Genomic DNA, 25,530 nt, shown 5'->3' with positions numbered 1-25,530 from the left:
TTTTCGGGTAGGTTGTCAGTAAATATGTCACAAATTAGTTCTAACCATTGTTTTCTTCAACTAAAATTTTATCCGGTTGCAAAATTCTGATTAACTTGAAAACTGTTGTTTCTAAGCAGTTACTTAAAATTCGGACATTTATAATTCAAATCTTATAATCTGTGCAATTCTTTGGTAAATATTTGAGAAACTTTTTCTTCACAAGATAATTTTTTTTCCAAAATTTGTTGTAAATAGTTTTAAATTTATTATTGAATTTTGTTTTTAATTCATGAATTAAGTTATACATTATCATTGTTATTATATTATTTTATTAAAAATCAATTTTTTTTATTTGAAAAATCTACTTCCATTTCGGCTGCCGAATGGCCTTTTTAAATATTAAAAACGTTAATTTATTTAGTGAATTTAATTATTATCATGTATTCTAGCTATAGGGTTATAAAAAGTGTAAAAAGAAAATTGCTATTTTTGATTTTTATTTTAAATAAATATTTGTTAACAGTTAACAAATATTCATTAACCATTAATAAATATTTATTAACAATTCATAAATTGTATTTAATAAATTACTTATTAACTGTTAATAAATATTTGTTAACAAATATTTATTAAATCGTATTTAATAAATAATTTATTAACTGTTAATGAATATTTATTAAATCCTATGATGTTAAAAAATCATTTAGTAACAGTTAATAAAGCTTATTAAATATAAAAAAATCCTTCTATCAGTGTATTGGAAAAACAAAAAAATCATAAGATATCTTTTTTGTAAAAAATTAAATTTTCTATAAGAATGATTTTTATTAATTTTGCCGTATCTTTAACCCTCAATCCATAATTTAAGGGCAAATTTTTATTTTAACACAATTTTTTGTCAAAAAAATTTAATTTTGGATTTTATATAATTAAATTTTATATATAACCCAGCGTAATTAAATAACGAATGAAAACAAAAGAATCAGCAGATTGAAAAATTTAAAAAAGGATTTTTTATAAAACGCAAGTTTAAAAAGTTGTTATAATTTATAATAAATGAATTTTTAAAAGTAAAACGAGGATAATATACATTTCTTTTCATAAAAGTTGGTTCTTTATAAATTGAAATTAAATTTCTTCTGAACTTTAAAAAAAATGGACATCAAAGAAACATAAAATCGCAATCGTTGCCAGTGTATTTTTCTCATTTATTGAATAAACATACACATTTGACCACTTATCGACTCATTTAGCCCGACAGAAAATACAAAGCAATTAATCCGATGGTGGCTCTTATTTAAGCATACTCCCATGGGCAAAAAAAGATCGGTAAATAATAAAAAGAAAATTAAAAAAATAATAGTATTTAAAAAATGCAGAGCAACGGTACTGGCAAAGAGATTTATTAAAACGTGAGTAATGAACAAAGTCTTTGAAATGAAAGAAATGTGGACTACCACTACTTAACAGATGTCAAAGAGAATAGTGGAGGCAGGAAACGATCTCAAAATAAACAAAAAGGTAAATAAGTTTTTAAAAATCAAACGGAATATTTATCTTTCCCGTTTTCGTTTAATTTGTCCGCCGGAAGGACCAAGGACGTCGACGTGGATGACCCTTTTTGTCCCCAAGGACAATATTTATACGCTCTAAAAAGCTTACATGTTTTTTCTTCGCACTTGGGCTGTCTTTGATACAAATACGCGTTTATTCATCGTTTATTACGTCTGACAGCGAGGAGTTATGTAGCGGTAAATATTTGGAAAAAGTTTAAGAAATTTGTTTTACTTTTAATGAGAATTCTAGCCAAAGGGCAAGAGTTACGGTAAAATTGATAAGAACTTTTCTTGCAGAAAATTTTATTCCCTATAAAAAAAGGTCTTTTAAAATTTTTTGAAAAGTGCTGTTCTACACAGGAAAAAATTCCTAATAATTTTTTTGGGCGAAAAAAAAATTTTTTTTTGACACAAGAAATTTCACTTATTCCAACTAAATTAATTCTCTTGCTTTAAAAAATATGTATCTTGATCCAAGAAAATTTATTTAAGTCAAAAAAATCTTGTTGTTTTGAGAAAATTAAGCCTCTTGCTTCAAAAAGTTTAGTTCTTGATAGAAGTAAATTTTCTTGTCTTGAGAAAATTTCTCTCTTGCTCTAAAAAATTAAATATAAAGATAGAAGTAAATCTTCATTAATATTTTTATTGATTAACATGTCAAACGGGAAGATCGAATAATATTGAATCATTTTTTTTCAATCAATATATATAATTGTACGCAAAAATAATATAAAGTAGGTATCAAATATTCAAGAGAAAAATTTTCTCAAGGTGAGAAAATTTTTTTCTCAACTGAAGTAGGTGGCGCTGCTTCCCTAAAGTATCTAAAAATCTTGATCAAATATAAAAATGTATTGTATTAAGTATTTATGATAATTTGAATTAAGAAAAAATTAATTCCACCAAGAATAGAATTTCAAGAAAAATTTTTACTTTAGCCAACACAACTTTGGTCTTCCTTCAAGCACCCGAAAATTTTCTTGAGCCAAGAATTTTGCTCTCCAGTCAAGAAATTTTTCTTTCTGTGTAGTTATAATTTTAATTTGAGCTATACTTTTGAACTTTGACTCCAAACTATAGATCGAGGGTTCGAGATACGGCGAAATTGATGACACTTTTTGGTAGAAAATTTAATACGCTACAAAAAAGGTTTTATAATTTTTCCATTTTTCCAATATTTAACCTAGATTTTTGAGAAATGCGGCCATACTGATGTGATAACTTTTCTTCTAAATCATTAAATTTTCCACAAAAAAAATCTCTCATTAAAAATTTTATCAATATTTTTTTTCTTTTGACTATCAAAAACTGCCTTTCGAACACCTTAACTGTCAATAGCTGTAATTAGACATACCAGAAATAACGATAAATATTTAATTAGGAAGAAAGTAAACAAAAATAGAGCAAGTCGGTGAATTTAGTGTACGTTTGATTTTGACGTTATTCCTCGTCTCCTTTTATTTCTGGGCTCGCTGTTACTCTCCCGGGGGCAAAATTAAATTCCGAACTGTCGGTTCGTTATCCGTGAACGTGTCTCGCTTCCGTTCACTAGGTACATCCCTCTTCAAACTTCACTCGTTTCCTTTTAACCCGCATTCCCGCTCTGTTTCGCTCGTTTCCACGCTTCTGCTACTACACTACTACTTTTCTCTACTTATTTTTATTTTTTTTCTTTTTCATCCTTTTATTATTATCATTCTTCGAACTCTATTCGCGCGTGTCAAATATACTCGTACACATTTAAACGGGTCTTTTGCAATTGGAACGAATAAATAAAGAACAATACCAAAACATTTTATTTCACGTTCCAAACATCTCTAAGAATATTTTTTACTTATTCATCCCTTTGATAATTATTATTTGTCACAATTTTTTTTTAAATGTTTTTAGTTACTTTTTTTTTAAAAAAATTCGAGCCATAAAACAATTGTAAAAGTGTTTTTATTGAATAATAAATTTTGTATTCAATTATAAATATTTTTCATTAATTCAATTATCAATAAAAAATTACTTTTTTTTTTTATAAAAAATTGAGAAATTAAAAATTGAAATAATTTATTGGTTATTTTTTATTAAATTAAAAAATACAAATATTAGTTAGAATAAAAAAAAAAAGTTTGGAAAATCCAAAAGTGCACGCCTCATGACGCTCATTCATTTTTTAAGAAAAAAATTAATAGTGTAATTGATTAAAAAAAAAAAATTATAATTAAGTAGTTTCTTACAGAGTATTTTATATTTTTTTTTTAAATATCGGCGCCCTTTTTTTTTGTCATATGCGCACGCAGTCTAAAAAAATCTAGCTTGATCAAGTGGCGCCATAGTTTCCACGTGACAAATAAGAAAAGTTCGTTTGGCTTTGTAAGGTTGTATCACGTAGTGATAGTGAATTTTAATAAAAATTCAATTAAAAAAAAAATACGTAAATACTAGACCACTGATATGAAATACGGACCCAGTTAATCGAATTCTTAAACTAATAAAAAAGGTGCGGTCTTGAAATATCAATTTGTTCGGGAGTAATCGTTGGTACATCCTAAATGGGGTGACATCCGGACGTCCACGTAAAATTTTTTTCAAAACGTTTTTGTTTTCAAAATAGCAACATGAAATGATTTTAGAAAGTAAAAGATGGTTTAATTTAAGTGTTTTTCCGGTGTACATCTACTTATATCATTGTATAAGTGTAATATGATTGGGATAGAGGCATTTAAAGATCACAAAATTGCTTGACCTTGACTAGTCGAGTATAAAGCACAACCTCACGCGCTTCGCGCTATGAGGCGTGCAATTTTTTTAATGAAGTTTATAAAAAGTTCCGAGAGATGGCGACAGTATAAAATTTTTTAACTATACTTGAAAATAACGTTTTAAGCGCCAAGAACGCGGAAATTTTTTAAATATTACTGACAAAATTATAAATTAAAATAAAATAATTAAATTTTAAAAATTTATAGAAATAAATTATCTAATTAATTAAAAAATTTTTAATGTTTACAAAAATTACGGATCAATTTTTTAAAAAATCGTAACTAAAGTTTATTTAAAAAATATATATAGCATTTTACGAGTAATAACAAACATTTATTAAAATATCTATTAATTAATTTTTTAAAAAATATTTGTTTATAAAAAAATCAAAACTTTTTATAAATTATTGAAATCTAAGTACATTCAAAAAAAAAAATATTAGCTAAAAAAAAATTCTACCTCAAGAAAAACAATATTCGTAAGCCTCTAATACTTCACCACAATATTTTCACATCGAAACAAATCAATTTCCAATTAAACTTGAACCCCGGAGCATAGGCGAAATTAAATGGGCATCAATAACAGTTGATAGATTAGACCGTTGGAAAAACAATTGAAACAGAGGAATAACAACAGAGTGACCGATCAGTAACTTTAATTTCGTCACCTAAATGCGATCTACGGTCGAAGTATTAATCAGTTTGAATTGCGGTTTAATATCCGGTTTGCGGACAGGATAACAAATCTAAAGAGAATACGTCCACTTTGACAGGCATAGTAAGCATCAACAGTGATATCGATGCTTTGAAGCCCGGCGGCCCGCGTTGTTTTGTTGCCAGAGGACGGGGCTGGCCTTCTCGATAAACAACCCCAGGTTGTCAACTGAAGCTATTAAATTTCCATCCGATAAGATTCCCACTGTTGGAACTCATTCACAGACTTACCGGGTATACACGCTCAAATACACATGACAGACACGCTCAGCTGCTCCACAAGCACTGCTGATCTCATTAATCACCGCGATCCAATTGTCATGGCAATTAATCGTTAACCATTCACAAGAGCCCGCTAATGTACGAGCCACAATTTACAATCGCACTCACAATTATTTAAACCGTGTCATCCGAATAATTGCTCTTTCATCGGAGCTTCGTCATGATTTTTACTTTTTTAATTTATTATTAATAATTATCAAGATCAAGATAAAAGCACCAATCATAGACACATAATTGTTTTTTTTTATTAAAATTACAAATTTTTTTATTTATATTCTCTAAAATAAATTGATCTATTTTTTTTTTATTTATTTGTTTAAACAAACCCAACAGCTTAAGCCATTAACAGGGTTGATAGTTACAGTAGTTAGTATACACAGAAAGAAAAATTTCTTGACTGGAGAACAAAATTCTTGGCTCAAGAAAATTTTCGGATGCCTGAAGACCGAAGTTGTGTTGGCCGAAGTAAAAATTTTTCTTGAAATTCTATTCTTGGTGGAATTTATTTTTTCTTAATTTAAATTATCATAAATACTTGGTACAATAAATTTTTATATTTGATCAAGATTTTTAGATACTTTAGAGAAACAGTGCCATCTACTTCAGCTAAGAAAAAAATTTTCTCACCTCGAGAAAATTTTTCTCTTGAATATTTTATGACCCAGATTTTACTTTTTGTATTTGAGTATTTGAGTATTTTGGTTTATTTTTATTAATTATTTAAATATTAATAGAAACAATTATTAAGATTATTGCGGTGATTATTATTTAATTATTGTATTTATTTAGTTAATAATAATATATTGTTGTTACCAAAGTTATGATTAAATTAAGAAATTAAGCGTGTGAGAAATTATTTTGAAGTCAAGTGAATTAAGCGAGCAAAAGAAACGAATTGTAAAAGAAATTAAAAGAATAACAAATTATTACTCGGTGAAAACTTTTTTAAGTCCCGAGAACAATTTAGTATGGGAAAGCGGCGAATGGATATAAAATGAAAGAAATGACGATTATTATTTTGTAAGAAATAATTCAGGTAAGCGAAAATTTTATAAGTCCCAAGCGAGATTTAGTATGGGAAATCAACGAATGGATATATAATGAAAGAAATTGCGATTGAAATAATAAAGAATTGTGAATTTGACGAAGCGAATGGATGGATAATGAAAGAAATGACGATTATTATTTGAAAGAATTTGTGTTTGGGAAATAAAAACTTAGAAATTTTCGACGAGTGTTAAGCTTGCGCGAGCCTCGATAGATGGCGAAGATGTTTCGTTTGTAGTGATGGCTCAAAAATATGTTAAGTTCCGTTTTGAAAATAATTTTGCGAAGCAATTCTTTCTCGGGAGAATTACTCGGACGAATACTCTTCACCAAGTAATTCTAGAGGATGATACTCTACCTGGAGTCTGACCAAGGTCCAGGTAAGTATCGTGAACCGACCGGATGAAAGTGCTACTCCCCGTGCCGAAGCTTTCAGCTTAGGTACGGTAGGTGATCATAAGCCGTGTAGGTGGGAGCGAGGAGGATACTCTCCACTTGCTCTCAGGGTAGAGTTTAGGACCCCACAGGGATGACGGCTAGTCGCCCTGAAGGGAGAGGGGGTGTTAACTGGGAAACTAGTTAGTATTTTGTGGACCGCGTTTTTTTGAGTTTGAACCGTGAATACCGTCGTGTATGTTTGGATAGAAAGTTTCTACACTGATAAAAGGATTTGTTTATAGTTAAAAATATTTGTTAATATTTAACAAATCATTTATTAGAGACCACTTTTTAGTCCTTAACAAATATTTCTTAGTATTTAAAAAGATTTATTAATATTTAATAAATGAATATCAGATTTATTAAATACAAATAAATCATTTTAAATACTAAGAAATATTTGTTTGATACTAAAAAATGGTCTCTAATAAATGATTTGTTAACTATTAACAAATATTTTTTTAATACAAATAAATCCTTCTATCAGTGTATTGTAGTAGTGTATATTGCTTATATTGTTTCTTGATTTTGAACCGCGTTAATGATTTTAAACCGCGAATATGTGTGAAAAGAGTGATCTAATGTATTGTTTATATTGTTTAATTTGCTTATATTGTTTATATCGTTTATTAATATGATCAGACCAATAAATAGGTTTCCTTTTTTTTTGATTTATTGAAAATGAAGTGTTTTGTTTATATTTTGTTATTGATAATGTGATCCCCGTTTATGACCCTGGACTCCGGCGAGCAAATTTCGAGCTGGGGACTAATTAGATAATTATATTTTGAAAACGTGGACGTTACAATTTGATACCCATTTTATATTATTTTAGCGTACAATTATACATATTAACCCGTTGAGGACACACTTTGAAAAAATTACGTTGAGGACACACGGGGTCCAGTAGACTCCACTCAGCAAAATAGTTCTTATTTCTTTCCTATATGATGTATTGACTTATAATTGGCACCAAACTTTAATATAACATTCCCGCTAAATATCTTAATAGTTATTTTTAATTTCTAATAATTTAAAAATATTGAAAAATCGTTTAGAAAAAAAAACTGAACTTTACTTATAAAAAAAGTCGCAGAAATTTTGATTTTTACGATATCGAAAAAAAACTGACGCCATTTTACTCGGAAAATAATATATTTTAAGGAAAAAAATCAACATTTGGTAAAATTTGAAAAAAATATATTTATCCTGAAGTTTGAAGTTACGAATTTCGGTCAGTCGCTTAAAATGAGACTAATAGTATAGAGACCTTTGTGGCGTATCACAACTTATTGCATAGATCTCAACCGACAATAGATCGTAGACTAAGTCTCATTTATAAATTTCCTTCTAAATTTAAAATTGCCTCAAAGTTCGCCTGGGGTCCGCTGGACCCCGTGTGTCCTCAACGGGTTAAATGAAAAAAAATGATGGAATATTATCTGATCTTCCCATTTGACATGTTAATAAATAAAATTATTGATGAAAATTTACTTCTATCTTTATATTTAATTTTTTGGAGCAAAAGAGAAATTTTCTCAAGACAAAAAAATTTACTTCTATCAAGAACTAAATTTTTTGGAACAAAAGGGCTGAATTTTCGCAAAACAAGAAGGTTTTCTTGGCTCAAATAAATTTTCTTGGATCAATATATATATTTCTTAAAGCAAGAGAATTCATTTTGTTGGAACAAGTGAAATTTCTTGTGTCAAAAAAAAATTTTTTCTTCGCTCAAGAAAATAATTAGAGAGAAAAATATTTTCTTGGCTCAAGTGAACCTTTTTTTCTGTGTAAAAAAAATTTGTAATGTATAACAAGATGACTTATAAATAGTACAGAAATTTAATAGATAGATTGCTAAGTGAGTAGATTATTGATGTGTTAGCAATTGCAACCCAAAAAAATAATAGTAATTGATAAAAATAAAAAAGAAAAAAAAAAAAATAAATAATGATAACAATAATATTTATAATAATTGTAACAATTGCATATAATTAACACCATTAAGTTTTTTAAATCAAATTCTTAGTTTTTAATTATAATTGACTAGATTTATTAATTAATTTTAAATTTAAATTATGAAATTGGTTGCTTTTATAAATTAATTATTGAGGGCATTGTATGATTAGTTTGTTGAAGCAATTAATAATAAATCAAATATAATTAACTATTTAAATGATTTTCAAAAAAGATTTATAATATTTAAAAGAAAAAATAAAAAATTTAATAATTAATAAAATTCACACTCACGAGCTGCTTTTAAAAACTTTATAATTTTCAGCAATAAATATTTAATATTGTTTTAAAAAAAATTTGATTTCTTGAATTATAAAAATTGTTTTAAAATACATCCGATTATTATTAACGTCCCAGATAATAAAATAAAATTGTTCTCGGAGTAAATTTCACTCCACACGGAAAAAAAAATTTTGCTATAGGAACTCTATAGTAGGTAGTTAGTTGTAAAAAGTTCCAGTAGGTTAACGTATTCTTATGGTAACAATACCGTTTGGCTCCTGTAACTCTACATCGTTGAGCTCTGAGAGCTAAACGTTATTTACCTCTCACAACTATACAGAATCATTCTGAGACTATTTAATAGCAGTCTGTTTAATAATTTTTTTTTACGATTTAGCATTAATAATTTAATAAATATATGCGGCAGAACGAATTTATATTCCCAACAATAATTGTATATGACAAATAAGAATAGTATTATAATAGAAATAAAATAATAATAGAACTTATATTACAAATAAAAATTATTTGTAAAATAAAAATATGGTCATCACAAAATTATCTTATTTTCTTCATTATATCAATAAATATTGGACATAAAATCACTACCGTATATGCACAAGAAAAGATAAATAAACGAAAACAAATTTTATTTTGTGTTAAATGGGGTCTTTTTAATGGTGGTGTACTGATCGCATGTAGGAGTACGCTAAATGTAATACCTTTAAATTTTGAGGATATACAACTCCTCCCCAGGTTGAGACTGTGGGTGTTTTCTTTTTTTTCATTAATCTTGGTATAAAAACATATACAATAAACATCTATATTCCACCTGACCTGCATGCACATATCTACTCTGACCTCCCTGAGCTGCTCTCGTCTCACTCAGCTTTGGATGCTGGAGCATTGGTGTTGCTGGGCGACTTCAACTAGCCACACTATGTGGACTCTCTTATTAATCTGTTTGATTACTCATCGCGTTGCAGTGCCAATGCCCTTGCATCTATTACAACTAACTCTAGACTAATTAACTAATGCATAATATCATACTATAATCACCTACTTATTCATACAAATTATGTTGAATTATATTTTTATACTGTACTTTACTTTACTTTTATATAGTACAACGTATGTCAGCGTTAAACACCTTATACTTATATTTTATAATTTGTTAATGTTTTTCTTATCTTTTCTTTTGTTTTTTACATGCAACATGTATCAAATACTGTTAAACATACATCTCTGTATCTTTTGTAACCTTGTAACTGGCCATACAGGCTGTTGGGTTTTGTTAAATAAAGAAATAAATAAATAAATGTATTCCGATAACTTATTACTTATCACAATATATTCAACTAATAAATTAAATTAACATCCACTGCAAATGAACCTTGAAAAACCATAAATACAAAGCTGTTCTAACGAAATTCAATTTGACGAAAAAAAATTAGGAAAACGGTTGACCCTGAAGGCCATCCCTGTAACTTCCCGCTAATTCCATACTTAGGCGCTTAAAATTGCATAAATGACGTTTTTGAGCTCTTCGAGCTCAAAAATACAATTTATGGGTTATTTTGAGCTCTCCAAGCTCAAAGAGATTGTTTTCCTATGCTTTTGAGCTCTTCGAGCTCAAAAGTCTGATAGGGATTTGATGACACTATTTTTTGAATTTTTAAACCGCAATAACTTTTGAATGAATAAACCGATTTTTACGCGGTTAGAAGCATTCGACGCAGTTTTTTAAGCCTCACAAAGAATTTTAAATTTTGAATTGATCGCGCTAGGAATTTTAGAGTTATTCCGAAAAAACACTTTTTTCGGTTTTCTTTCATTCACAATATCTCTCGAACGAATCAACCGATTTTGACCGGACTGATGGCGATCGACGTGGTTTTTTGAGGTTAAGAGCTGATTAGTTTTTGGAATTGAACCATCAAGCCGTTTAAAAGTTATTCCAAAAAAACCACATTTGAAAAAAATTTTTTTTTCAGTTTTTTTAAGATTTCTCAAAATCTATTGATCTGAATCGGTCCAAATAGTTTTCAAAATCTAAGTTTAGTCAAGTCCTTTCGAATGGCACCAACCGCGATGAAATCGATCAAGCCGTTCAAAAGTTATAAGCGGTTCACATACTTTCACACACACAACACACACACACACACACACACACACACACACACACACACACACATACTCACACACACACACACACACACACACACACACATACATACACACATACATACATACATACATACAGACACCGTGACAACCTCGCAGGGATAGTCAGGGAAGCTTCCAGTGATCTTTAAACGTCGAGATCTGATGAAAACTCGATTTTTGCAAAACGGGGTGAAAACAATAACTTCCCGATTTTTGAAAATCTTCGATTTTCATAGCGGGAAGTTAAAAACCTATTTCCTTAAATAAATAAACTGGAAACTTAATTGTCCTCATATATTTTTAATAATATGGATGAGTAACAAAATAATTCTATTTGTCATTTTAGAAGGTTATGAAATATGTCAGCGCACTCCACTACTGCGCAACGTAGAGCGCTCCCAACTATACTGTTTGGCTCTGAGAACGATCCCGTAGAGCTCTGAGAGCTCAACAACATTGAGTTATCAGAACTAAATAGAATTTTGTCACTTTAACTCTACACGAACAGTAAACTGTGTATAGTTGTGGTAACTCTACAGTTACGTTACCAGAACAAAATTTTTTTTTCCGTGCAGTGGAATAATTTGTTAATAATCATCCACTCCAGAAATTTTTTAGCGTAATAATAAGGAGGGCGTTTAAATCGCTTTGTTACGGAAAATAACGTGGACACATTACGAGATTATGAGACAGAGATTAATATAAGGGTGTAAAAGCGTTGTGACGTACGAGCACTTGCTCTCAGAGTTTCGCACATTAAATATCAAGTATGCCCGTAAATGTATGAAAAGTCGCGTTTATGACACGCTTTTACCCGAGAGAGTTTACGCGTAACGACCCGGTAGCTTTGATGTGACATTGCGCCCTTTTAGGTCTTACCTACTGTTACGTAGATTTGTTGCGTGTTTATCTTTTTTTTGTTACTCCACTTTTTTTGTTTTATTAATCATAAATAATAATTTTTTTTTTCAACTTTTTTTTAATATATATTTTTTTTCTTAGGTGTAATTTTTAAAAATTTTAAATTAAATTTTCCAATGGAAAAAATTAAGAGGCTACAACCTTAAGCTTTTAAAATTTTTTAAAAATGAATTTTTATAATTTTTGTAACCTACGTATGCTAAAAAATTTACATAAAAAATTAAATTTTAATCAGATAAATATTTTAATAGTTATTTAGATATTTCCGTAACTATTTTTACCCTCGGCGAGGATCGAACCGCAATCCTTCACATTGCGAACTATTAAATTAATTTATCCACGGAAATTACAGCAGTATTACTTTGAAACTTCAAGAGGAATTAAATTATTACAATTTAGATTTTCAATGGGATTGCGCACTAATTTCCGTTTTAACGAGGAATCATTATAATGTTCATCGCCTAATGAAAAGCGAATTAATTTAATCAGCTTAGTTTGAAGTTATAATCAATGATACTTATTATTTAAATATTAACCACTTTAACAAATTAATTTTTTTTACCCTGACGGGAAATCGAACCCTAATCCTTCACTAAAATGAATCCATAGTATTGATCTAAAACATTAAAATTCAATATTCCTGACAACTACCCGAAAAAAAAATTTTCTATATCTTGATCTAGTCATATGTGGCCGTAATAAGCAGAGTGTGATAATAAAAAATAAATTTTGCACGCCTCATAGCGTGAAGCGCGTGAGGTTGTGCTTTATACTCGATTCGTCAAGGTCAAGCAATTTTGTGATCTTTAAATGCCTCTATCATAACCATATTACACTTATACAATGATATAAGTAGATGTACACCGAAAAAACACTTAAATTAAACCATCTTTTACTTTCTAAAATCATTTCATGTTGCTATTTTGAAAACAAAAACGTTTTGAAAAAAATTTTACGTGGACGTCCGGACGTCACTCCATTTTGGATATACCAACGATTACTCCCGAACAAATTGATATTTCAAAACCGGACCTTTTTTATTAGTTTAAGAATTCGATGAACTGGATCCGTATTTCATATCCGTGGCCTACTTTACGTATTTTTTTTTTTTAATTAAATTTTTATTAAAATTCACTACGATACAACCGTACAAAGCCAAACGAACTTTTCTTATTTGTCATGTGAAAACTATGGCGCCACTTGATCAAGCTAGATTTTTTTAGACTGCGTGCGCATATAACTAGAAAAAAGGGCGTCGATATTTAAAAAAAAATAAAAAAATACTCTGTAAGAAATTACTTAATTATAACTTTTTTTTTTTTAATCAATTACACAATTAAATTTTTTCTTAAAAAATGAATGAGCGTTAGGAGGCGTGCACTTTTGGATTTTTCAAACTTTTTTATTATTATTATTAATTTTATATCCTTTGAAGTATGTCGTAAATTACGAAATTGTTTAAATCATTAATTAAACTGAAAAATCAGTTACAGATAGGCTTTTCAAAAGAGAGAAAATAAATTACCTTTATTTTAGAATTTAACTTTCTAGTAGGGAGACGATTTAGCGTTCATGCGCCATCTGTTGGGAATTTTTCAAATTACTTTTGATCAAAAAGTTAGATATTGGCATTCTTGATCATATTAGCTATTGTATTGATTTTTTAATGGAAAAAAATGAAAGTAGTTTGAAGAATTTATTGTACTGACTTAAAAATTAAAAATATCATTGTCAAAACGAATAAATGAAACAGCGAATATGTCCATCTTGTTTACGTTAAAGCCTTCTCGATGTTGAAATTTAATTAAGCTGTTATTTGAATGAATAAATCTTGTTAATTAATGAAAAAATCCAGTAGCCTCTGAAGAGATTTTAATAAAGCGTCAGGGAGATCAAAGCGAAATAATGATAATAGTAATGGTAATAGCAATAGCAATAGTGAAATCCCAGAATGGAGATAAGAGGAAAATAATTCATATAAAAGGTTTCAGTTTCATCAAGTAAAGGCATAATAGCTGTAAGCTGGGCTTCGGTCCTCAATTTCTCTCTTTCTCTCTCTCTTCGGCCGTGTAATAATAGTCTCGATCTACGGGCTCGCTCATTTGGTGGTGCTTAGTCGGAATAAAAGCCAGATGATTACAGAATACCAAACCAACAACTGCTAGTTTAAAGTGGAATTCCGTGTCCGAACATTAGCAACAGAACCCTTATTTCCGCGTTTGTGTGTATTGTCACCTACCATAAACGCTGATGACGTTTGCTCACCAAATATTTACACACGATACCATCTACCTGATATTCTATTGTAACTTTGATATTATCTCTAAAATAATTTCTGTTTATTCCTGGTTTAACATATTATTTTTATTTTATTTAATTATTGATCATTTTACATCAGAAATAATGTAATTACTTTGTTTTAATCTTCTATATTTAAGGTAAAAGCCCCAATTATTGACAGGGGTCTAACTATTGACACCCTAAATTATTTTTAAATATATTTAAATTATATTTAAATTTATTATTTTTAAATATATATTAAATTATCTGTAATAAGGATAACGATCAAATAAATTTTTATTAATTTCTAATTAATTAAAAAATTGAAAAAAAAAAACACTTTCAGTTCAAAATGTTAAATATTAATTATTAAAAAAAAATAAAGTTAGCACCAATTCATCAAATCAGCTTACGAGCGTCTATTTTTTTAACAACTTTACTTAGAAAAGCATTTTTTTTTAACTGCCGAGTTTAAATTAATTTTTTTATGAAATTATATGATCTATTTTTTTTTAATTAACAATATATGAAATATTTATAAAATTAAATAATCGAAATTAATTGTATGCTTTATAATATTTAAATAATAGGAGTCAATAACTAGTTCATAATTTTTATGGTGAATCCCATATTGACAGCCAGTCGACAGCGCTATGACGCCTTTTTTTTAAGTATAAAATACGTTACGCGATTATAAGGTAAAAGCCCCAATATATGATCATGTACCAGTATATGATCACTCCATGTATTTGTATACCTATATTTGTGAATATAGATATACAAATACATGGAGTGATCATATACTGGTACATGATCATATATTGGGGCTTTTACCTTATACAAGGCTTTTAACTGTCAAATAACTCGGCGTGTTTTGGTGTTAAATAAGTTTTTGAATAAATTGTTATATTTTAAATAGTAATTAATCATTCATGGAAATTATTATTAATTAACTTCAATAATATTGATTACTTTATATCAAGTTTTGATAAATAATATAACCAAATGATTCGACGCATGCGCAGTAGGGGCGTCAATAATTGGGGTTACGTTACGTCAATATTTAGATCAATCAGTTTTTCAACCCGTCAATAATTGGTGTATCCAGATCATCTATTTAATTATTTAAAATTAATTAATAAATATTACTGATTATCATTTTAAAAAAAGAAATTGATTAGTTAAGACATTACTTAAGACATTACCACAAACAAAATTCAACGATTTTTATATTTGATTGCCTAAAAAAAATGAAATCATAACTTCGTCTCTTATAGCGTCAATAATTAGGGCTTTTACCTTAGTCTCATTCTGTCAATTTGTCATTTACATCATAGATAATTGTGATTCATTTTTAGAGCTTGACGAAAATTTAAAATTTTGAGCAAAATATCAAAGATACAAAGAAATTATACATGGAAAAAAAATCCTATGAAAAATTACTATAGTCACATCGTAATCCAGGACTAGACTTTCAGTATCTCGATTTTTACGATGCTGCCGTCTACAGAATACAATTTGAATTATTGAAAATTACGATGTTATTTAGTAAATTTTTTTTCCGTAAGAGCAAGTGAATAGGGACGCATACTATATGTTTTAATAAAAGAGAGACAGAGTCTAGTAGTTTGCGACGCCACCACCGAAAGATGACCAACTGCTGTATCGAGGGTCTTATTATGTGACTGAACAGAAATTTTAGATATTCCCTCCGATAGCGTGAGGGTATAAACCTTAGACTTGAGGCGGAGAGGACACCGGGTTCGATTCCTGGATGATACAGAATTATTTTTTCGGTTACCTACACGGAAAAAATGAAACACGACTGGTTTGTCAGGTGACTCATTCGTACGCTTGCGCAGTACTCATACTTATTTTATATAGTAAGAGTTCTTCTGCTCACGGGAATCTCTATTGTCCTAAAAGCTAACAGCGACTGTGAACACGAGAATGTTTTCAGTGTAATGTGCAACATAGGAATGGTTACTGTGTTGAAAGATACTCAGTCATATGTAAAGACGACTCATTCTTATTATCACATGATCTAGTAATGTACTAAGAACTTTTTTTATATATTTTCGCTCATTCTTGTGTAGCACAGTAACCAGTCGTGTTTCATTTTTTCCGTGTAAACTTCTTTTTAATTTGAGTGATAGAAATTTACGATGTTGCATCGTATAAACTACGATGTTTGAGTTCTGGTCCGGCACTGCAATATCCTACACTAAAAATTACGATGTTTTCATTGTAATTTTTCGTACAATTTTCTTTCCGTGTAGGAAATCTTGTTTGTCGGAAATTCAATTCTCTATAAGTAAAGATCTTATCAATTTTTCCCTATATGTCTAGCCTTGAAGCCACACAGAAAGAAAAATTTCTTGGCTGAAAAATAAAATTCTTGGCTCAAGAAAATTTTCGGGTGCTTGAAGGAAGACCAAAGTTGTGTTGGCTAAAGTAAAAATTTTTCTTGAAATTCTATTCTTGGTGGAATTAATTTTTTCTTAATTCAAATTATCATAAATACTTGATACAATAAATTTTTATATTTGATCAAGATTTTTAGATACTTTAGGGAAGCAGCGCCACCTACTTCAGTTGAGAAAAAAATTTTCTCACCTTGAGAAAATTTTTCTCTTGAATATTTGATACCCATTTTATATTATTTTAGCGTGCAATTATACATATTGAATGAAAAAAAAATGTTTCAATATTATTTAATCTTCCCATTTGACATGTTAATCAATAAAAATATTAATGAAAATTTACTTCTATCTTTATATTTAATTTTTTGGAGCAAGAGAGAAATTTTCTCAAGACAAGAAAATTTACTTCTATCAAGAACTAAATTTTTTGGAGCAAGAGGCTGAATTTTCTTAAAACAAGAAGATTTTCTTGACTTAAATAAATTTTCTTGGATCAAGATAAGGTAAAAGACCCCATTAGTGGCACTTTTTCTTTCAATGTAAAAATGTTCTACTTGGAATAAAAATTGAAAATTTTTTTGATCTAAAGGTCTTAAAGATTAGAAATAATATATTTATGATAGAAATTAATGATTTCATTAATTGAATAAGTACCAAAATCAAAGAAAGTGTCAGTAATGGGGTCCCCGCCACTAATGGGGTCTTTTACCCTATGTACTTCTTAAAGCAAGAGAATTAATTTTGTTGGAATAAGTGAAATTTCTTGTGTCAAAAAAAAATTTTTTTTTCGCTCAAGAAAATAATTAAGAAGCAAAATATTTTCTTGGCTCAAATAAACTTTTTTTTCTGTGCAAAATTTGAGACTCAAGTTCAAAAATATCACTCTAATTAAAAGTATAACCAGAACGGCTTTTCAAAAAAATTAAAACTAAAAATTCTAGGTTAAATATTGAAAAAATGAAAAAAATCGTAAGAAATTGTTTTTGTAAGAAATTAAATAATCTGCAAAAAAGCTTATCATAAATTTTCTATATCTTTAACCAATTAGTCAGAATTTAAGGCCAAAGTTCTAAGACAATATTCCGATCAAAAGGTCGAGAGTTCGATTCCCGGCGATACATTTATTTTCGATATTAAATATTTCCGAACCTTTCATTAACCTCCTAAGATTTTTCTCTAATGCTTGAACTAAAAAACCGCAATAAATTTTGTCGAAAGCAAACAGCGAGTATAAAATTACTCGAATGAAACTAAAAAGTACAAAGTGGAATGCAGTTAACATGTAATAGATTCCCTCGATCGCCTATCATCCGAGCAAGTCTCGAGTACACTAATTCAGCTTTACATGACTCCGGGTAAGATCGCGTGACTCTAAACACAAGTGGAGAAACGAACCACTCGTGTACAAAATTAAAATAGCTAGTGCTTTTGCGCCGATACTTTTGCATACAACAACCTCTAGCTTAATTTCCCTGTAACGAGCTTGCAAATTATTTGGTATGTTATTCTTCATAAATTGCCGGAGATAAACAATACTTAATTTTTATTTTCTGCTGAAGTGTAAACTTCCAGTAAACTGCCCATTGCAATTGAAAAAAAAAAATAACAAGTGTTGTGTAACAGATAATTGAACACTTTCATGACATTTGAATTTAAAAATGAATAGTCGCTGTTCCATGAAGCTATTAATTCCGCTCGGCTCTGAGTAATTAATTGAACATATGTCAAGTATTATTAATAATAACAATAATTGATATTCATAAAGATAATAACGGTGTTATGAAACGATGAATAATTAATAAATAGGCACTATCATTGAAATATCACCGCGTAAGTAATAATTAATTAGCGTATTAGTGTACATTTAATTATCCGAGTGGCTTTTCTCCAGCGCTATCAAGATATTACACTGTCAGCTTGTGATTGCTATCAAGATAATTAAAACTATTATTTGAAATCTTAATCAATAATTAAATTATTAATCAGGATCTAATATTTAGTTTGAAAATTTTTTGATTTAATTGAAAAAAAAATTGTTAGACCGAAAAAAAAAAAAAAATATAATGACATTAATTACACATAATATAAATGACATACATGTTAATATGATAATTATTGTTATAAAATTAAAATGTCACAATTATAAGAAATATTTCAATTATAATTTAAATTACAAAAAAAAATTTGTAAATTTTTTAATTAAAAATTTTAACACTTATTATTTCTATACTAAGTAAAACAGTCATAAAATAATAATAGATTGCTTTAAATGAACGTTTTAAAGCGATATTCGTGGTAGAATTTGTTAAATACTAAAAAAAAGCTTTCAAAAATCCGAACGCATTTAATTAAAAAAAAAAAAACTAATTGCTATGTTTCCTTTCATTTACCGGGATTTTCCTAAGCCTGTTTGATTTACGACTCTCCTATTATGTGATGTGAACCCGTAAAAACCTTTAAAATTGACCATTAGCAGAGAAAAATTTCAGTTAAAAATTGTAAAATTCTTGGTTAAATTAAAAAAAAAAAAAAAAAAAAAAACCTTTTTGTGCTTCAATATACAATATACATTCGAGTAATATTTGAAGGATTGATTTATTTAACTATTTCAAATTGGTCTGTGGACTAACTGGGAACGAAATGAATGAGACGAAAGTTTATAAATTTAAAAGCAGAAAATATAAAAAGCGTGATATTTTTTTTGTGCATTGGATCGATCGCAAATCCAGTACGCAATATACAATTCATGTATGTGAATTTCAGTTAAAACTGAATAAATTGTAGAATTAATTTTTACAAGCAATGTATTGTTATTATTTACTTTTTTTTTTTTAATGAGAACAAAAATCAGTTCAGTCACTGATTAAACTTAATAAATAAAAAAAATAATAACAGATAAACTTCTCAGAAAGTAAAAAAAAAATTATTTTGAACTTTAATAATTATTTAAATTATCAATTACTATAAAAAATATTTTTATTATTATAAAAAATATAAATATTATTATAAAATTAAAATATATTAAAGTTTTATACTTTTAATTTAACTCTCTTATATTGAGACAATTTACCGATTATACGCCATCTGTTGGAGATTTTAAATACTAATTTTGATTAGAAATTTGAGTATATAAAGTCATATAAGACCATATATGAACATATAAATCCATGTATGAGCACACGCAGAAAAAAATTTTGTTAAAATAATCTAAGATATGTTGTGGTAACAAATGAATTTGTTAATACAGAGATAACAAATTAAATATTGCAAATTTGTTATATATTACAAATTTTTTTTATACTAAGTATTGTAACTATCAACCCTGTTAATGGCGTAAGCTGTTGGGTTTATTTAAATAAATAAATAAATGTTAAAATAACAAAATTTACGTTATAACAAGTTATTGGTATGTTATAACAACAAAACAGTCTTGTTACTATAGCAAAGTCTTTAAGTTGATTCGACAAAATACTTTACTTGATAAAACAAATTTTTTTTTTGAAACAGCAAAATTATTCTACTAAAATAACAAAGAGAATTTGTTGGAGTAACAAAGACAATTTGTTGAAGTAATAAAGAAAATTTGTAGTAATAACAATGAGAATTTGTTAGGATAACAAATAAATTTGATACAGTAAATTTTATAAGAATACATTTAAAAATATGCTATAATCAGCTATAACTGATTCGGAAAATATTTTGACAACAAATTAGTTTTGTTATTGCAACAAAATCGTTTTGTTACAGAAAAAGAAAATCATTTTGTAACAGTAACAAAGTCATTTTGTGACAGCAACAAACTGGTTTGTTAGTACAACTTGAAACATTTTGTTAATGCAACTAATGGATTTGTTGCTATAACTATACTCAATTATTACCACAACATATTTTTCAGTTATTCCGGCTTTTGTTATTTCAACACAATCGTTTTTATGCGTGCACACTGATAGAAGGATTTAGTACGGAATACTAAACTGATTTAGTAACAAAATTTTTATTCATTTATTTGGGAGAGACAAATATTTTGTACTCATCAATATTTGTTACAGTTTAATAAATGATTTCTTTTTATGAACAAGCCTTATTACATGGAAATAAATATTTAGTTCCACCAAATATAATATTTAGTAACAGGTACTAAATATTTCTTTGGTAAGTATTGTCGGTAGATGGCTATGCTTTAATTGCAATGTTTATGTGATACATAACCTATTCACTAACTTAGATTATTTTATTCAGCTCGACTTTGGGAGATTTATTAACCCTTTAAAAACACAGATATTTCCAATAAATTTCTTTTATTTATGTCTTTTCTCAGTGGAGTTTAGTTTACATTTTTTAATTTATCTATTATTGATATCTTAAAAACTTGTTCAATTTTAAATTTTATAAATGTCTCAAACAAAAAAATATAATTTAATGAGATTCTTTTCTTTATAATACCGTATATTTTTACTTAAAATTATTTATTCTAATTATTTTTATTTATTTTAAGATAAAAAGTTAGGTTACACGCTAAAATTAGCTAAAAAATTAATTTCTTTGATACCAATAAACCATTTATTGAGTACCAATAATATATCATTTGTTAAATACTACTAAATATTTATTTGGTGAAACTAAATGGGCTTTAATAAACGATTTAGTACCTATTACTAAATATTTGGAAATGAAAAGTTTGTTACTAAATCATTTAGTATCTGTTACTAAATCTTATTAAAAGATCAAATGTATAGTATCTTATTAAATAGAACTAAATCCTTCTATCAGTGCATATATGACTATATCAAGCCACACGGAAAAAAAAATTTCGTTCTGGTAACGTAACTGTAGAGTTACCACAACTATACACAGTTTACTGTTCGTTATAGAGTTACAGTAACAAAATGTTATTTAGTTCTGATAACTCAATGTTGTTGAGCTCTCAGAGCTCTACGGGATTGTTCTCAGAGCCAAACGGTATAGTTGGGAGCGCTCTACGTTCCGCAGTAGTGGAGTGCGCTGGCATATTTCATAACATTCTAAAATGACAAACAGAATTATTTTATTACTAATCCATATTATTAAAAATATATGAGGACAATTAAGTTCCCAATTTATTTATTTAAGGAAATAGGTTTTTTTTTGTCAAATTGAATTTCGTTAGAACAGTTTTGTATTTATAGTTTTTCAAGGTTCATTTGCAGTGACTGTTAATTTAATTTATTAGTTGAATATATTGTGATAAGTAATAAGTTATCGGAATACATTAAAAAGACCCCATTTAACACAAAATAAAATTTGTTTTCGTTTATTTATCTTTTCTAATGCATATACGGTAGTGATTTTATGTCCAATATTTATTTATATAATTAAGAAAATAAGATCATTTTGTGACGACCATATTTTTATTTTACAAATAATTTTTATTTGTAATGTAAGTACTATTATTATTTTATTTCTATTATAATACTATTCTTATTTATCATATACAATTATTGTTGGAAATATAAATTCATTCTGCCGCATGTATTTATTAAATTATCAATGCTAAATCGTAAAATAAAATTATTAAGCAGACTTCCAAAAATTTGTTATAGTCTCAGAACGATCCTGTAGAGTTGTGAGAGGTAAATAACGTTTAGCTCTCAGAGCTCAACGATGTAGAGTTGCAGGAGCCAAACGGTATTTTTACTATAAGAATACATTAACCTACTGGAACTTTTTACAACTAACTAACTACTATAGAGTTCCTATAGCAAAATTTTTTTCTCCGTGCATATATGGCCACACAAAATTTTTTTTCACTAAATTATCTACAGTTTGTTTAAAATTGAAAATTTTAAAGTTTGACCCAAAAAAAGTTTTTTTAATTGATTAAAATTATTTATTAAAAAATGGACGTGAGGAATGATTGAATAATGCAATAAATCAATAAATCAATTGCGAAAGCCATCAGCCATCGGTATAATTATAGCAGTGATGATAATAACAATAATTATCAAATAACAACCACGTGAATGTTGAATTGTTGAGCGGTGTCGTCGGGTGGTCGGACATTCTGACGCACTGAATATCTGTCTCCGGGCCGCGGAATTTATAGAATGCCTATTGCCCAATACACCCGCACACCTATACACCATGTTAATTCATCCGCACCGGGATCCTCTTTCGCTTCCTCTTTCTCTTTCTCTTTCTCTTATCAAGCCCACCCACACTCTCACAAATCGATAATTATGGCATAAATCATTATCGCAAGCATTATCGTGAGCTTGATGAATGATAACTGTCACTCGACTTTACATAATCAACTAATGTCACCCGTCATCTAATGAACCCCTCCATTATTATTTTATAGATTAACATTAATATCAATATTAATATTATGGCGTACTAATGCATATATTTATATACACACAGGTGCTTTTATTATAAAATGGATAATAGATAACATAGAATAGATTAATTAGTATTGTGAGTGGCATTGTTATGATTTATAATTATTGTAATTAAATTACACTTAATTCATCGTCGAGTTGCATTTTCTGCTCAGTTGATTGTTTAAAATTTTTATTCTTAATTAATACAGCAAAAAAATTTTTATAGTTGTTTAATTCTTTGAATTAATTGCGCAAAAAAAATTTTAGTTAATTTTTTTTTGTTTCAAAAATTTATTACATTTTTTTTTAATTGGCGTTTTTAAAAGAAAACTTTTTATTGATTTTTATTTTCGAAAATTTGTGTTGAAAAATTGCCATTAAAAAATAAATTTATTACTTTTAATTATTCTATTTTTTATGAAGAGAAAAAAAATTTAACATAATATTTATAGATCGTAAAACTAAGCAATTATCAAATTTTTTATGTTCCATGCATAATTATGAATTTGCTCTCCAACCAGGGCACAAATTAAAAAAATTTTACATCGATCCATTCCCCTCAAGGTTTCGCTCACCCTTATATAACATAAAATATAAGTAATAAGTTATATTATAAGAAGTAAAAAAAAAAAAAATCTTATTTTTTCTTGCTAAAATTTCACGATTTTCTTATGCATAATTATCAAATTAAGTACCCTAGGGCCTCGAAGTACTTTAAATATAAGAATAATAATTTTTTTTTATGATAATCCGGATGATAGAATTTTATTTTATTTTCACTTATATATTACGCGAATTTATAAAAAAAAAGTTTTATCATCTGTATTAATTTTTTGTGCATCATTGCTGGGCTAATCTGGAATTTTAATGTATTAAAAAATATTTGTTCATTTCACTGATAAAATTTTAAATAAATAATAAGCTATTTTTATATAATCTCGTTTTTAATGGTAAGAGATTTGAAGACCTAACAATAATAAATATTATTTAATAATCATAAAAATTTCAAGTCAAAATTGTTATAATTACCATTGCCGTTATTATTTTAAATATTAAACTCATTAATTATCAAGTCAATAATAATAATAAAAAAAATAATAATAAATTTTAACTATATTATCTGATAGATAATAAAATTCCTTTTAAAACAAGTACTCACACGCCTAGTTTAATTAAAAAATTTAATTTCTCGGAAAACCGCGAAAATCCGCGAAATAGTAGAAAATCATAAAAAAAAATAAGTTTTTTTAAAATATTTATTTTACTTTTAAAAAAATAAATTAAAAGTAATTTTATACAAGATTTTAATAATAATAATAATAACATATTAATTAAGACACTCACCTGTGATAAAACGCCAAGTGATTAATTAACAATTCAGACGTCAAGAGTGACACCTTTTAATGCACAGAAACTGTTAATTACTACAATACAGGGAGTTAAACTTGAGACAGTTTATGTCATCGCAATCACTGGATTATTTATTACTCCCTTGAATTAATTATCTTCCACTCCAGCCCGAAATATTTCTTATGATTTATAATTGTTTATTCATATACATCGACGAAAATCGAAGTAACCAGTCAATGACCAGCCGTAAAAATAAGTGGTCTCTTACTGTTTACTTATTTTTATAGGTGAATAATCGAAATCAGTTCTAAGCTGGCCCATAAAACACCCATCAGACGGCTCAACACTGAAACATCTTATAAACATAATCGAACGGTCTGAGACCTTAACCCACGGCGATAAATCACTACGTGTTGGTTGTTGGGTTCTTGTGTTCGTCTACTTACTGCTTTGCTAAACAACTTATAAATATATTATACCCTTACTTTTTTCTCCAGTTATTATTTATTTTATTTGGTTTATTGTTACTAGACAATACGACGTTTCAAAGGTCAATAACTTATTATTTTACATTTTTATTCACTTATACTCGTAATAGTTTTTTTTAACACTTTATATTTATCAATTATTCTTCTTCAAAATTTTTCACCAATAATTCTTCACAATTTTTTATTTTTTTTAATATCCTAAACAGTTTTTTTCAAAAATTTTCCAGTCAATAATTCTCACAAAAATTCCAAATCAATTATTTTTTTTTTTATTTTTCTAAAAATTATTATTAAAAAAATTTTTAATCATTTATCTTTACAATAATTTCTTCACTTATTATTTTTTCAAAAATTTGTCAACTATTTTTTAAAATTCTTGAATAATTTTTCAAGTCAATAATTTTTTTTTTCAATTTCTTCAAAAAATTTTCTTCAAAAACAACTTTAAAAATTTTTTTTAATCAAACTCTTGCAATTTAAAATAATTTTAATCCAACACAAAAAATTAAAACTCACTCTTAAAATTTCCCACTCAA

General features: G+C 27.7%; 1 protein-coding gene across 5 annotated transcripts in view; it reads right to left on the bottom strand.

Annotated features, from left to right (window-relative positions):
* LOC123272755 (serotriflin-like) overlaps positions 1-25,530 on the bottom strand; it is a 153,705-nt gene that overhangs the window by 72,939 nt on the left and 55,236 nt on the right. For 3 of the 5 annotated variants that reach the window (XM_044739750.1, XM_044739749.1, XM_044739752.1), the window contains exon 1: positions 24,501-25,160. The exons of 1 other annotated variant lie outside the window; for it this stretch is intronic. The gene's annotated coding sequence lies outside the window, so the exon portion shown is untranslated. Of the gene's footprint in view, positions 1-24,500; positions 25,161-25,530 lie in introns of those variants that run through there. One more of the 5 variants, XM_044739748.1, reaches the window with a different exon arrangement.

This window comes from Cotesia glomerata, linkage group LG10 (assembly GCF_020080835.1).
Source record: "Cotesia glomerata isolate CgM1 linkage group LG10, MPM_Cglom_v2.3, whole genome shotgun sequence".
Classification (NCBI taxonomy): domain Eukaryota; kingdom Metazoa; phylum Arthropoda; class Insecta; order Hymenoptera; family Braconidae; genus Cotesia; species Cotesia glomerata.
The sequence above is the reverse complement of the archived record's forward strand: the minus strand, read 5'-3'. Positions and strand labels throughout refer to the sequence as shown.